We start from the raw sequence: 13,761 nt of genomic DNA, 5'->3' as shown, positions 1-13,761 counted from the left end.
GCAGAATGCATGTGTGCTGGGAGTCCAATTGGTTTGGCCATTTTAACCATCGTGGCAAATCGTTGCCTGCAGATGTCTTCTGAAGGGATCAACACCAATTTTCAAGAGAGCTGAAAGGTCCCAATCAGGCTCAGGGCGCCAGTTCACCGGGCATGTGTGGACCTGAGTTCCTGGTTAAGGTGAAATGAAGTAAACAAGGGCTGGGCCTGTCCCTGCAGGGAATCTGGGTCAGAAGGATCGTATTCCGGCCGCAGGTTTACTGTCTGGACCACTTCCATGGCTCAGCTCTTCACCTTCGTCACCCCAGTGAAAGTGGGTCAGTTCTCAGCTGAGGGGTGTTGACACGGTGTCTTCTCTGTGCTCCAGATGCCTGTGGCAGCATCCGTGGAGGCTGTGTGTGCAAGGCTGAGAGTGTGCTCCTGTGTGTGTGACTGTGAGTACTGCACGTGTGTGCTCTGTGGCCTGCAGCACAATCCACGGTGTGAGGGTGATTTCCTTAGCTGAGGTGAACCCTTAGTTGTCAGGGTCTTGACTTCCTCAGTTAGCGAATGACCCAGCATCATTCTTCTTCTGCTCTATCTGCCTTTCAGCAGTTTCGCTTCTATTTGGGATCTTCACAGGTAGGTCGACAGGAGAAAGAGAGAAATGATTTCTTGCATATGACGGGAGGGGCTGGAAGCTGAACCTTTGGGCTAAAATTAGATGAGGAGATGATCAGCGGATCAGCACACAAGTAAGGGGCTTAGGTGACAGCCGTGGCTCCGCACGAGGGTGAGGACCCCATCTTTCCTGTTCCTCTAGCATGAATGCTTGTCAGACGTACTTTTCCTATATTTAAGCAATGATTATGTTCTCCTAGCATAACAAACACTGATCCTAGAGCTCGTGGGAGATGAGAAGACCGCAATGGGATCGCACTTTGCAAAGTAAGAACTCTGACCTCTCGCACTGCAAGGCTCATTGTCTATTTTCCAGAACGGAGACCATTCTGTCACCTGCAGACTAGCTCTGCCTCCTCTCTGCTGTATGTCTTGGCACCGGAGGGAAGGCACTGCATGGTGTTCTCTTAGGAGCGCTTCCAAACTGCACGGTCATGCTCTGAGGACGGCCTCCTCCCCCTTTCATACAGTTAGGGCTCTCGCAGATGCAGTTCAAGTTATTAGAAGTTTGGAAGCCAGGGCCGTTGAGCTCTTTCCTCGAATAGCTGATCCTGAAAAATGAGATCAATCGTCACCCAACAGAGTGAGAGAAGCGTATTTCTTTTTCTTGTTTGCTTTCTAGGAGTATCTGCCAAGTTAGATCTACATAAATGAAATCTAAATTACTAGTAACTTAAAGTACCAGACAACTCCTAAAAGTTCTTATAATCACACCAGGCAGATCTATAATACTAGTGACAAAATAATAGCTATCTGCATGGCTTTCTTGGTATTTCTAAGTTTCTTCGTTTAACAGCTCTGTTAAAGAGTATACTGCTCTAAAAGAAAGCCAAGAAAAAAAAAAAAGAGAGACAGAAAGAGAAAAAGAAAGACTGGGAAGGAAGGAGAGTAAAAGAGAATCTGAGTTTATAAATTTTTTTTAATGTTTTATTTTATTATTGAGACAGAGAAACAGAGCCTGAGTTGGGGAAGGGCAGAGAGAGAGGGAGACACAGAATATGAAGCAGTTCCAGGCTCGGAGCTGTCAGCACAGAGCCTGATGCAGGGCTCGAGCTCACAAACTGTGAGATCATGACCTGAGCCGAAGTCGGACACTTAACCAACTGAGCCACCCAGGCGCTCCTGAGTTTATAAAATGGTGAAAATGTGCTGCCCTATTTACAAAGAATCTTTGTTTACCAAAGAGTTAGTGGCAGATTCCTTTGCTTTACTTTTATTTCAAAATGTGTTATGAAACTTCAGGACATTATAAATTACAGACATAAACAAAATTACAATTATGTAGTAACACCACATCCACCACTTGGTTAAAAAAAATCAAATCAAACTCCCCTCCTCTCTCTCGTCAGCCACAGACCCCTTCCAACAAAGGACAGCATTCTGAGTTTTGTGTCACCACGTGTCACATTGTGTATTTCTTCGTGCCGTTACCATACACTAATGTGTCCTAAACAAGTAATCATATTTTTATGTAGTTTAAACATCTGCAGGATTGTATCATACACTGATTTTATCAATGGCACCATGTATTTTCTTGGGGGCTCTGTCTGTTGTGAACGTGTTGCTGTACTTTACTCAGTTCTCTGTCGGATGGTGGTCCTTTGGGAAGATACAGCAGCATTTAGCTACCATCATGATACCAGGGTCATGGGATCGAGACTGCGCTGGGCTCCATGATGAGCATGGATCCTGCTTGGGATTCTCTGTCTCTCTCTCCCTCTGCCCCTCATAAAAAAGAAAAGAAAAGAAAATCAAAATCTTTCTTCCAATGGATAAAGATGGAGTGGGGGAGGGGAAAAACTGAAGCTACTGTTCCTCACAGAAGCCCCAAACCTTCAGTTACCTATGTCTGTACTACTGGGATCAAAAATATAAAAAAATCCACTTTAAGATCTAAAAAAGAAGTCTGTGGTGGGCTGGGCCGCACAGGAACAGACAGACATATTAGTGGGACAGAATAGACAGCCTGAGTTTTTACACAAAATAAAGACAAAGATAACATTTTAAATCAGTGACGCAATTGTTAATACTTTGCAATTAAAATAAAGTAAAATAAACTTAGAGTACAACTTCGCAAAACAAATTCAAGAATAACTAAAGATGGAGGCACCTGGGTGGCTCAGTCAATTACCTGTCTGACTTCGGCTCAGGTCATGATCTCGAGGTCAGTGAGTACGAGCCCTTCATCGGGCTCTGTGCTGACAGCTCAGAGCCTGGAACCTGCCTCAGATTCTGTGCCTCTCTCTCTCTGTGCCCCTCCTCCGCTTGTGCTCTGTCCTCCTTCCCAAAAATAAGTAAACTTTAAAACAAAAATAGAATAATCAGAGATAAGCTGGGAAAGAAGCAATGAAAAACAAAGGAAATGCATCAGACAAGAAAATAAGTATTTAGATAAATATGTATCTGTGGTTGCTGTTAACGGTAAAAATATACACTTAAAGGTACAGACATTCGACTCCTAAAAATTTTAAACTTCTACGTGCCAGAAAAACATGTAAGTAAAATGTAAAAGTCAAACAGGATAACTATGTGCTAAAATGTCATCAATATTAATATTACATTTTAGGGATTCCTTACAAATTAATAATGATAAGCATCCCAATTAAAAAACAGGCAAATAACATGACAAACACATAGAGGAAGGAAAAACATAGTCAATAAATAGACACACACTTTTCGGTTCTCCGATCAGGAAATGCATGCTGAAATAACAAGGCTCTGGTAGCAGTGAAGGAGCACGCCCAGTGCAGGTGTCCATTTCTAAGTCCAAGTCTTTGGTGAAAGTACCCAGCACACCTTCATGACATGACATATTTTAGTGAAAACAGCAAGAAAATCTTGGTGGTCAAATAAGAAGGTGTGTGTTGGGGGGGGAAGGTGTCCTATGTTTAAAAATAACACTCAACGGAACCCACAACCAAACGTAACAGGGAACAGTTATCCACAGTGCTCAAGTCCGGTTAAAAAAAATCACACCAAAATAAATGAAACCATATTGCGACAATAGACAAAGTTGTGGGCCGTATTTTAAAGCTGTGGGTGTCTATTTCAGGAGGCACTGATTCTGCTCTGGAGGGTGGACTCCAGCGCTGCCTCCTGGAACGCAGGGGCCCCGTGGGACTCGGCTGTGGGAAGGGCCACTGGGTCCACCACATCCCCAGCAGCCTGACTTTTTCCACTAGCACAGTAAACGACTCCATCTCCTTGTAAATGCAGCCACTTATAATAGAGCCCCAGTTTAAAGGGCCAACTTTGGACAAATTCGTCTCTTCTTCCAAAGTCTTTAAATACCTGCAGCTTTAAAAAAGGGAAAACTAACGACGATCCATTCCTGCTCCGAAGGAAAAGAAAGGAGTCTGCTCTCACCATGGTGAGACTCTATGATCAACACACACAGGCCTGCACATCCTGTGCCTCTTTTTAAGGTCAGGATTGTACCCGATTAGCTCGTGATCCAAGCTAAAGAGCAGCAGAGGACGCAGGTACTCAGCGCTAATATGATCACGTGTGGCACCCAGGGCAGGTGTCTGCATGTGGGTTCTCTCAAGTAATACATCTGATCCCAGAATGGGATTCTGCAGGGACACAGGCCTGGGAAGCTCAAGCTCTCACGTGAGACTCGGGCTAAAAGGAAAGGATGACATGGGAACCCCAAGTCCAGGGCCTCCCCAGGCCCATCCTTGCTTCCTGCAGTCTTTCTGATCTGCCCTTCATGTCCGTAAACTAAAGTTTTACACATTCTCCAAGTCTCTTTTCAGCTCTAATATCCTGGAGCTTTCTGATTCAAGATGTGTACTCCTCAGAAGCTTGCAAAATCCACAAATGGGACAGTTGTATTTCCAAACTTAAGAGTGGGGACGTTCACTCTGTGGTACTTCCAGAATCATCTATCCATCTGGAAGGTGGAGCCCAAGTACTTCATCTGTTTACGGAGATAACTGAAATAGAATATTTTAAGATGGGATGCTGCAGATGGCTTAGGGTGCAGGGATGAGTACAGCATGGACAGTAAGGAAAGTTGAGAGGGGACTGGTCTTTAGTTCTTGCTTCCATCTTTTCTCTTTCTTCCATTCTCTCATTTGGTGCCACACACACCTCCTTGCAAGTCAGCTCCTCCAGGATGCTGTCCTATGAAACCTGCACTTTCAGATCAATTCCCCATCACCCAAACTAAGTCATTCTCACTCCTTTTCTTTCATTCTTCTCATACTTCATTTCTAATGGTGTCTGACTGCTGATAGACAAGGGACTGGAATAATTCATACTAAGGTGTGAATGGTCCATTGCTGACTCAGCTTGTGATCCCACTCAGCTTGTGATCCTTCTCTGAGCAACTGTGCATTCCGGAGTAGCTAGTGAGTCCAAATAGAATCTAAAGGATGGAGTTAAGGACTTAATATTATTCAGGCAAGTCTATGGACAAGTTTGTAAGCATATTTTTCTGCCCTGGTTCCCTATCTTCTGAATGGAGATGGTATTAATAGGATATGGTTTCCAAACTTCTGATGGTGCACCTCTGTCAGATACAAAACAATGAGCACCTACTCAAATAATTTATTGAATTCACACATATATGTACAATCACTGCGCCGATGTGCTGTTTACTATAAACACACAACTTGAAAAGGGTGCGATATAATACATAAAATTTATGTACTATTTTAAGAAAATGTATATTTTTGCTCTCATTCCAGCTTGTGTTTTGAGTGCAAGTAGTTAAGGATGAATACACATCACAAAGGGAAATTACAAACGTAAATCACACACCAAATGCTGAAAGAAAACAGCCAGTGAGCCCCTGCTCCCCTCATGCTTCACTGTGGGCACTCAGGTCACTTTTCAGGGTTGCCTGTGCCTTTCACAGTAGGTAGGAAAGGAGGGGCAGGAAGATGGGTGAGGGGATCGTCCGTACCATGTTAACAATGTCTGATTTTCTTCTTTGATTAAAAGAGAGAAAAAAGTCTCAATGGCTTCTTTCCGTACCCCAGTTCATTATCTGCGTGGGCTGCAGCGGCTGCCCTGTGTCCCTAACTTAATCCAGGAGCAGGCCCAGATCCAAGTTCTGTGCAACTTGGGACTGTTACAACTTCTGAGGAAAGAAAATTCTTTAAGAAAAAGAGCCCAAGAGCAAAATCTTACTTTTGCAACTTTTCACAAACTCTGTGATCCTAGCAACACAGGCCTGGGTCCTCCCAGGGTGGCGGGAGAGGATCCTGGGGGGTCCTCCCAGGGTGGCGGGAGAGGATCCTGGGGGGCCGGGGGGACAAGGCGCTCCCAGCAAGGAGGTGGGAGATGGGTCTTGGGCAGACTTGAGGAGCCGTCTCTTGAAAACGAAGAAGCCTGGGAAAGACGGCTTCTTTGCGAAAGGCTGCTCAGAGGACCGGAATTTAAATTTCTTTCCCTGCTTGGCTCCCCTTAACGGGCTTTGACTCCTGGCAAACCCTGCCTTCTGTGCTCAACTGTCCGGAGCGCGGGCGCCAAGACCGGAGCCCGGAAGTTCGGATAACCTCAGGGCCCTTCAGCCCGGCTGTCTTCTCCTGCTCCCGCCTGAAAACGAGCTGTGATGTCCGGCTCGCGATGCTCCCTCCAGGCTCCAAGCGGAGGACGTACAGCTTCTTGGTAAAGAACGTCCCGCACTCACTAAAATAAGTCACGCTGTCAGCTCCTGCCCATTAAGGGGGCCCCTTCTCCCTGGTCCTTGTGGGCGAGAAATTTGAGATGATCCTGGTCTCAGCTGCCTCCCTTTTAAGGCTTTGTTTTCAACGTTCCAGAGCTGAGGAAGAAGCGGAGGGCAGGCCGGGCTGAGGCGAGTTTGCGCCGAGGACGCGGAAGCGCGGGCGGCGTGGGCGGCTCGAAGCAGGGGCTGAGAAGGGTTCAGGTGCGCGTTCGATCGCGGCGCAGTAGGAAGGCCCGAGAGACGGCGCATGAAAGATAAAGCCACAAGTCCGGTTCTTCCGTGGCTCCTTCCTCCCCGCGCGCACCCGGCAGGGGCGTCGGGCTCTGGGTCTACCCGCCTGCCCCCCCCCCGCGGCCCCCGCCAGGTGTCTCCCGGGCCTCGGCTCACCCGAACCCACCTGCCCGGACTCCACCCGCCGCTGCGCAGGAGGAACGAGCAGGGAGCTCTGAAACAGACGTAACCGTCGACTCGCGGCGCCCAAGGCGGGTGAGGCAGACGCCATGTTTACCCAGCATGCCCCGGGCGGCCGCGGGACTGGCGGGCTGCGGCCACGTGACTGGGCGGGCCGTGATCGTGTCACGTGCCACGCAGTCGCCCCCGTCTGCGGCTGCGCAGGGCGGGGCCCCAGAGGCGCGAAGGCCAAGGGCCTGCGGGCGCGTTGTGGGCCGGGCTGTGCGGGTCGCGGGAGGAGCGGGGGGCCCTGCGTGATTGGGGGACCGATGTGCGTGCAGGACACGACCTCCCAGTGCGGCCTGGGCGGAGGAGGCCTGCCGTCCTGATGGGTGGGAGCGGGTGTGGGGGTGCAGGGAGCCGGGCGTGCCGGAGTACGCCCCTGCCAGGTGAAACCGGAGAGCATCCTAATAGATGCCCTCTCGAAGAACCTAGAAGAAACTGGAGGAACCTTCTAGAATATGTGTTTAAATGAGCTCTGGGAACACTTACCACACGGTAAGAATTTGTCCAGATGACATAAATTTTACCTCCAATCCTAAACCTAGCCCCGAAGAAGGAGGTAGCGGTCGTTTACGGGGCCCCCGAGCACCCTCAGCTGAGGGTCACACTGTGGATCGGAGAGGGCGGGAGGGAAGAGCCACCCTCGTGCTTTTACACGGCAGCAGCCCAGGCCCCTGAGCAGGGGAAGGACGAGGTCAGCACCTCGCACGTCACCCGCACATTTACCAAGAACCCATCTTAGGGGTGGGTGCCCTGCACCCGGACTGCCCTGCTGCCTTGGGCGTCGCCTGAGCCCCCCTAACCCAGACGCTGGGTCTGCGTCCTGAGCCACTGCTCATGAGCCGCCAGATGCTGCTAAGTGGCTTAGGCTGCCCGAGCCTCAACTTCCTCAAGGATTTGGGGGGAAGTCCAGGCCTGCAGTGTGAGCTCCTGGCCCCAGGGCCCTACTCACGGTCAGCAGAGGGGCAGGGAGCCTGTGAGTGAGGCACCACTGCCACCTGGTGGCCGCAAACCCAAATTACAGCTCCAGGGTTTGTAGCTCTGGTTCTGTTTTGAGCAGGGCGGCCTCTGAAAGCAAAGATGGAAGCCTGGGGTTACGAAGATCAAAACACAGACGTGACCAGGGGAAGGAAGCAGTGAGTGTCAGGCCAGGATGGGGAGGTTGGATCATTTCTAGGGCTTCCGGATTCTGGGCCTCACAGGCCTGCAGCCCCTTATCAATGTTTGAAGTTCCCGCAACATCAAATGCAGCTGAAATGAAAGAATTACAACATTTGCCAAAGACAAGATACTGGTTCTGTGTCTTCTCTACCGTTCGGGATCATCTGTTTTACGTTTTCTCTTCATCTGATGTCAAGTTGTTGTTGTTGTTTAAATGTTTATTTGTTTTAGAGAGAGAGGGCAGGCAAGGGCCAGAGAGAGACAGGGAGACAGAATCCCAAGCAGGCCCCATGTTGCCAGCTTCGGAGCCCAACATGGGGCTTGAACCCATGAACTGTGTAAGATCATTACCGGAGCCAAAAGTAAGAGTCTGATGCTTAACCGGCGCAGCTACCCAGGTGCCCCATCAAATTGCTTTCTGTGAGCACCTTTCTTACATTTAAACTGATGTGGACGACACTGACCTGATTCCACACGTGCATCCTCGGGCTCCGGCCTGTGGCTGGACAAGTCTAGAGGGAGCGTGACTCGGAGCACGAGGGGCCCAGCAGAGGATAGAAAACTTCCTTCTATTCCAGAAAGGAGAGTCCTCCAAGCCAGTGTCTTCCGTGCTCCAGAAAATCAGGTCAGACAGTGGTTAGCAAAGCTGAATAGCCAACCATGTCCCTACATAAATAGAGCTGTGCGCTCCCCCATTTTATACTTCATTACTTCAGATGTCTCAAGGCCTCTCTGGTCTTGGCAAAGCCAGCTTAGAGGAAGAGAGAGGCAAAGGGGAAGAAAGGGAAGTGTGTCGTATGCTTTCCATTTTACAAAATCCTTAAAGGCCATGGAGTGATAAACCGAGATGGAGAGAATTTATACGTGACCTAAGTTAGAATGTAAGTACGCGGCAAGGACAGAACATGACCCAGATCTGTCTGAACGCAAAGAACAGTCTTTCCAAGAATATCTGCAGCCTGTTGAGACTGTGGGCCGCTGTCAAAATGCCTGACTTCTCCCCTGCAACTCGGCTCCTTCTCACACGCCTTCCTGATGGGCCTCCCACGAAATTGGGATCTCAAGAACTGAGAGTGAGGAAGGTTCACAGACAAGATTGCATTAAATTCATCTTCCCCGTGTTACGCACGAGCAAGCTCAGTGTGGAAGGAGGAAAGCCCGGACAGGCAGCAGGATTTAAGGATTTTCAGCCCGTGGATTCAGGAAGCAGAAGTCTTAATTTTTAGAGCTGCTCTGTCAGGCGCTTTACAGCTTCCTCTGCTCGCTGCTAAGTGCTGTAAATCTCCAGACTGCCGGTCTGCAAGCTCACATGTAAACAGTCGTGCACATGAACGGCAACTGGCCACCAGCACACGGCCAGGGAGCGAGTGACCCGTAAATAAGTTTTGCGTGTGGTCCTCGGCTGCTCCAGTCCGCCGTGTGTCCGGACACAGGAGCGGCCCCAGGCACCTGAGGCAGATGGCCGCACTTTCACACTTCCCGGGTGCGGCGGCCGACAGAAAGGGAGGCCCGATGCCGCCGCGCTGCTGTGGGCCTGCCTCTGTCTGCTGCTTCCACAGTGCAGGTGGCCCGGACGACGGGCCATCCGAGAGCAGCTGTCTGAGGTTGGGGTCTCTGGATTGAAGGTTGACTGTGTGCGAGGCCCTTGCCCCTGATGGTGACTTAACTGTGGGAAGAAATGGCCCTCCCAACCTGTCTGATGGCACTGGGAGCCCGCAAGAGCCACCAACTCCAGACCCGCTGCGGACTTGTCTGGGATGCCTGCTGCGTGAGGACAGGGTAGTGGAATCTCAAAGGAAAAGGTCTTATTACACAGGGCAGCGGCCTGCAGATTGCTTTCTGCAAAGGGCTGGAGAGTAAATATCCTACTTGTGCTACTCGGCTCCTCCGTGGCACGGGGCTGCCACACACTGTGCCCGAATGAGTGGGCCTGGCTGCGTTTCGGCAAAACTTTAGTTACAAAAAGAGATGGTAGGCAGGATTTGGTGCTCAGGCCTACTTTGCTGACCCCCGGGGCAGGAGAAGGAGCAGGAAGGTGGTCCATGAGACCCAGATCTCCTCCCTCTTCTGCCATGTGCTGGATCTGAGACCTTAGATGTTACTTATTTCTGAGCCTGGTTCCTCATTAGTAAAAGGGAGTTCGTGGTATTTACCATTAGACATGCAGTGATGTAGGCAGAGCTCCGAGCGTACCGCCTGGCACAGCGTGGGCCTGCGGTAAATACCAGGCTTTCCATCGAAGTACCCGCAGCCCCAGAGGGAGGTCGGCTGTAGGTGCCTCAGTGCTCCGCTGCCTTCGTAGTCTTTGATGGTCATCTTTTGCCTCATTTGTTGAACTTGACTCAGAGCGAATGAAGTCTCTTTCACCCCATTTGTATTCTAAAAGTGGGTCTTTCCAAACTCACTGTCATGTTATTCCAAACGGTCTGGCAGCATTCAGGGCTTTGCGGAGTCTCCTGGCAATTTCACTGCACCGGAACATTGCCTACCCTAAAATTTTTAAATTATAATGGAATGCAGAACAGATGTACCAAATCTAGGGAGGACCAGAGCAACATTAATTTGTTCCTTGGGAATGCCCTTCATAAGCACGTTTTTGAGCAGACATTTGTGATAAGAGCCAGGCAATAAAAGGTCTCAGCGTGTTCTAAACACTGCAATTTTGGCAATTTGTGTCAAAGAAAATTTGGAAGGCACAGATAACTGAAACAGAGCTGGCTAAATTTATGGCTCAACCTCTCACTAAAATATCTGTGTTTGGAAGATGTCACTGATCAGAGAAATAAGAATGTGGATGGAAAAAAACTTAGTATTCAGACGGGTGGAGCTCTGAGCTACGACACTAATCAATACTTAGTTATATAGAATATGAACTGGGGCCAAGTTGCTGCTTGGGTCTCTTCAAGGTGGCTGGCTTCATACCGTATTACAAATACCAACGTGAAAATACAGAGCTAAACTTAAAGATAGTGTTTTCAGAAAAGCTGACTTTTATATCTAGGGTTATAATTTAAAGTACACTGAGCTTCAAAGTGGGGAGGGGGGAAATATGGATAAACAAAAAGGGCAGTAGAGTAATAGTGTGAAGGCCATTATGATATTGGCCTGGGGCACCTGCGTGGCTCCGTTGGGTAAGCATCTGACTCTTGGTTTTGGCTCAGGTCAAGATCTCATGGTTTGTGAGTTTGAGCCCCATGTTGGGCTCTGTACAGAGCCTGGTTGGGATGCTGTGTCTCTCTTTCTCTCTCTTTCTGCCCCCCACCCCTGCTCAAACTCTCTCTCTCTCAAAATAAATGAATAAACTTAAAAAAATAAAAGATACTGGGGCGCCTGGGTGGCTTAGTCGGTTAAGCGTCCGACTTTCGCTTAGGTCATGATCTCGCGGTTTGTGGGTTCGAGCCCCGCGTCGGCTCTGTGCTGACTGCCAGCTCAGAGCCTGGAGCCTGTTTCAGAGTCTGTGACTCCCTCTCTCTCTGACCCTCCCCTGCTCACGCTGTCTCTCTCTCTCTCCTAGAAATAAATAAAACATTAAAAAAAAAAAAAGATACTGATCTGAAAACTAGGGTGAACCCACATTGTCAGCTATAGTACATTACATCCTTGTGGATCATACGATCCAGAAGAGAACTGTTTGCGGCACAAAGAGAAAATTACTTCTTTTGGCAAATCTGAAATTTCATATCCCCCAAGATGTACTTGTTACACTTTTCCCTTTAAGAAACAAATCTGATAGGATTCTTTCTTGACCCTATAGAGTGATAACCTTCTGGGTAAAACTGACCTACTTTTTATCTCATTCTCTGCTACCACTTCTATAGAAAATGAGCTGTACCAGACAAGAAATGCATTTTGTGTTAGCGCAGTTGTATGTTGAGACATGCTCTAAAATGTTTGGGTTATGAAAAGGAGGGAGGGTTCGCCAAGCTGGAACGTGAACATCTTCTGTAGCTTTGCTACTTACCAATAACTTAACGTTTTCATGCTGGGTTTTTATTTTATAAACCAGAGAAGGAAACAGATTCCAACTGTACTAGATAACAATGCCATGGAAGTTGTAATACCAGGATGTTGATGACTCGGTGGAAGATCATGTCTAACTTTCTTTGGTAAAAAATAATAAAATATGCATTTATTTATTGTGATTTGTTTTGTCCAAATGCGGTTTGTGTGGTTGAGCTCATGCCACGTGTAAAGTTCTATAGTGCTTTTATTTTTTTTTAAGGAAATGTTGGCTGTGAACTACATTTTTTTTTTTTTATTTCTAGGGGAGAGAGAGAGAGAGAGACAGCGTGAGCAGGGGAGGGTCAGAGAGAGAGGGAGTCACAGACTGAAACAGGCTCCAGGCTCTGAGCTGGCAGTCAGCATAGAGCCCGACGCGGGGCCCGAACCCACGAACCGCGAGATCATGACCTAAGCGAAAGTTGGACGCTTAACCGACTAAGCCACCCAGGTGCCCCTCTATAGTTCTTTTAAAATTTTTATTTTGAAATAATCTGCAATTAATAGGAATTTTTAAAGGTAGTACAGAGAGGTCCTGTGTAACCTCACCCCGTTCCCCACAACAGCTGTATCACATTTAACTGTGATACAATAGCAAACCCAGGAAACTGATGTCTGTAAGATGTGGGCGTAGAGATCTAACCCATCTTATCCCATGTATGTTTTCCTGTAACCACCACCGCAGCCGAGATACAGAACTGTTCACTGACCCGGAGCATGCTCTCTTGTTCCTTTAGAGTCACACTTATACCCCCACTCCCCAACCCTTACCCCTGGCAGCCAGTGATCTGTTCTCTGTCTGGTACTTTCATTGTTTCAAGGGTAAACAGAACCATATATGTAAATGGAATCTCATATCATGTGACTTTTTGATACAGTTTTTTAAATCAGTATAATGCCTTTGTGTATGGTTGGGTCATGTTTGTTTCATACTTCTGTTGATCCCTGTCTTTTTAAAAAAAAAATTTTAATGTTTATTTTTGAGAGATAGAGACAGAGCACAAGCAGGGGAAGGGTAGAGAGACACACACACACACACAATCTGAAGCAGGCTCCAGGCTCTGAGCTGTCAGCACAGAGCCTGACACAGGGCTCGAACCCACAGACCGTGAGATCACGATGTGAGCTGAAGTCGGGCGCTTAACCGACTGAGCCACCCAGACCCATCTTTTAACTGGTATATTCAGATCACTTATGTTTAATGGAAGCTCATATAGCTCCTAAAAAGGGCTCAACAACCAGGGTGTGGGTTGTGTTAGCAAAATTTTTACCAAAAGTCCTTCAAAGGTGCTGAGGGAGAAAGGGTTTCCAGGGATCACCCAGGACTTGAGTTATAAAATGGACACAGATGTAGTTAAGAGAAGGATGCTCTAAGGGAAACGTAAGCGAATGTGGCTTACCTTGGGAGAGGGTCCGGGGAGCTCAGGCTGGAAGGTTGGGAGGGACCAGGGGAGGTAGGTTGAGAGGGAAGAGAGAACAGAAGGTGAGGCGCTGACCAGAGGTGCTGACCTTGGTGGGACTGCAGCCGGTGAAGGAACCGTGTGGCCCGGTGGCCCCTGGCCTGTCTCCCAGGAGGGTGGATGAGCCTACGACTGCACGCTGCTGTCTTCCAGGCTTGTAGTTAATCTTCTGTTGGCTGTCGGTTTGTTATGATTCCAAATCTTCTTGTTTATGACTTAAGTAGGTTGTTTCATCTAACGGTGAATTTATTTATGGTGAGGGGACTGTGTAGGATGTGTCATTGACATCTTTTGTCCGTAAGGGCTCAGTCTCTCAGCTACTGACGGGTGCTGCCAGGGGCTCATCGATAAG

The 13,761-nt window shown here is 48.4% G+C and overlaps 1 long non-coding RNA gene across 1 annotated transcript; it reads left to right on the top strand.

Moving 5' to 3' along the window:
• The first annotated feature begins 7,134 nt into the window (after positions 1 to 7,134).
• LOC120234531 lies at positions 7,135 to 8,076 on the top strand. The gene is made up of 2 exons (XR_005529120.1): positions 7,135 to 7,284; positions 7,850 to 8,076. It is a non-coding gene; the product is annotated as an uncharacterized LOC120234531 (long non-coding RNA).
• The last annotated feature ends 5,685 nt before the right edge of the window (positions 8,077 to 13,761 follow it).

This window comes from Hyaena hyaena, unplaced genomic scaffold (assembly GCF_003009895.1).
Source record: "Hyaena hyaena isolate Hyena2069 unplaced genomic scaffold, ASM300989v1 scaffold_110, whole genome shotgun sequence".
Classification (NCBI taxonomy): Eukaryota; Metazoa; Chordata; class Mammalia; order Carnivora; family Hyaenidae; genus Hyaena; species Hyaena hyaena.
Note: the sequence above shows the minus strand (reverse complement) of the source record. Positions and strands in the feature narration are given on the sequence as shown.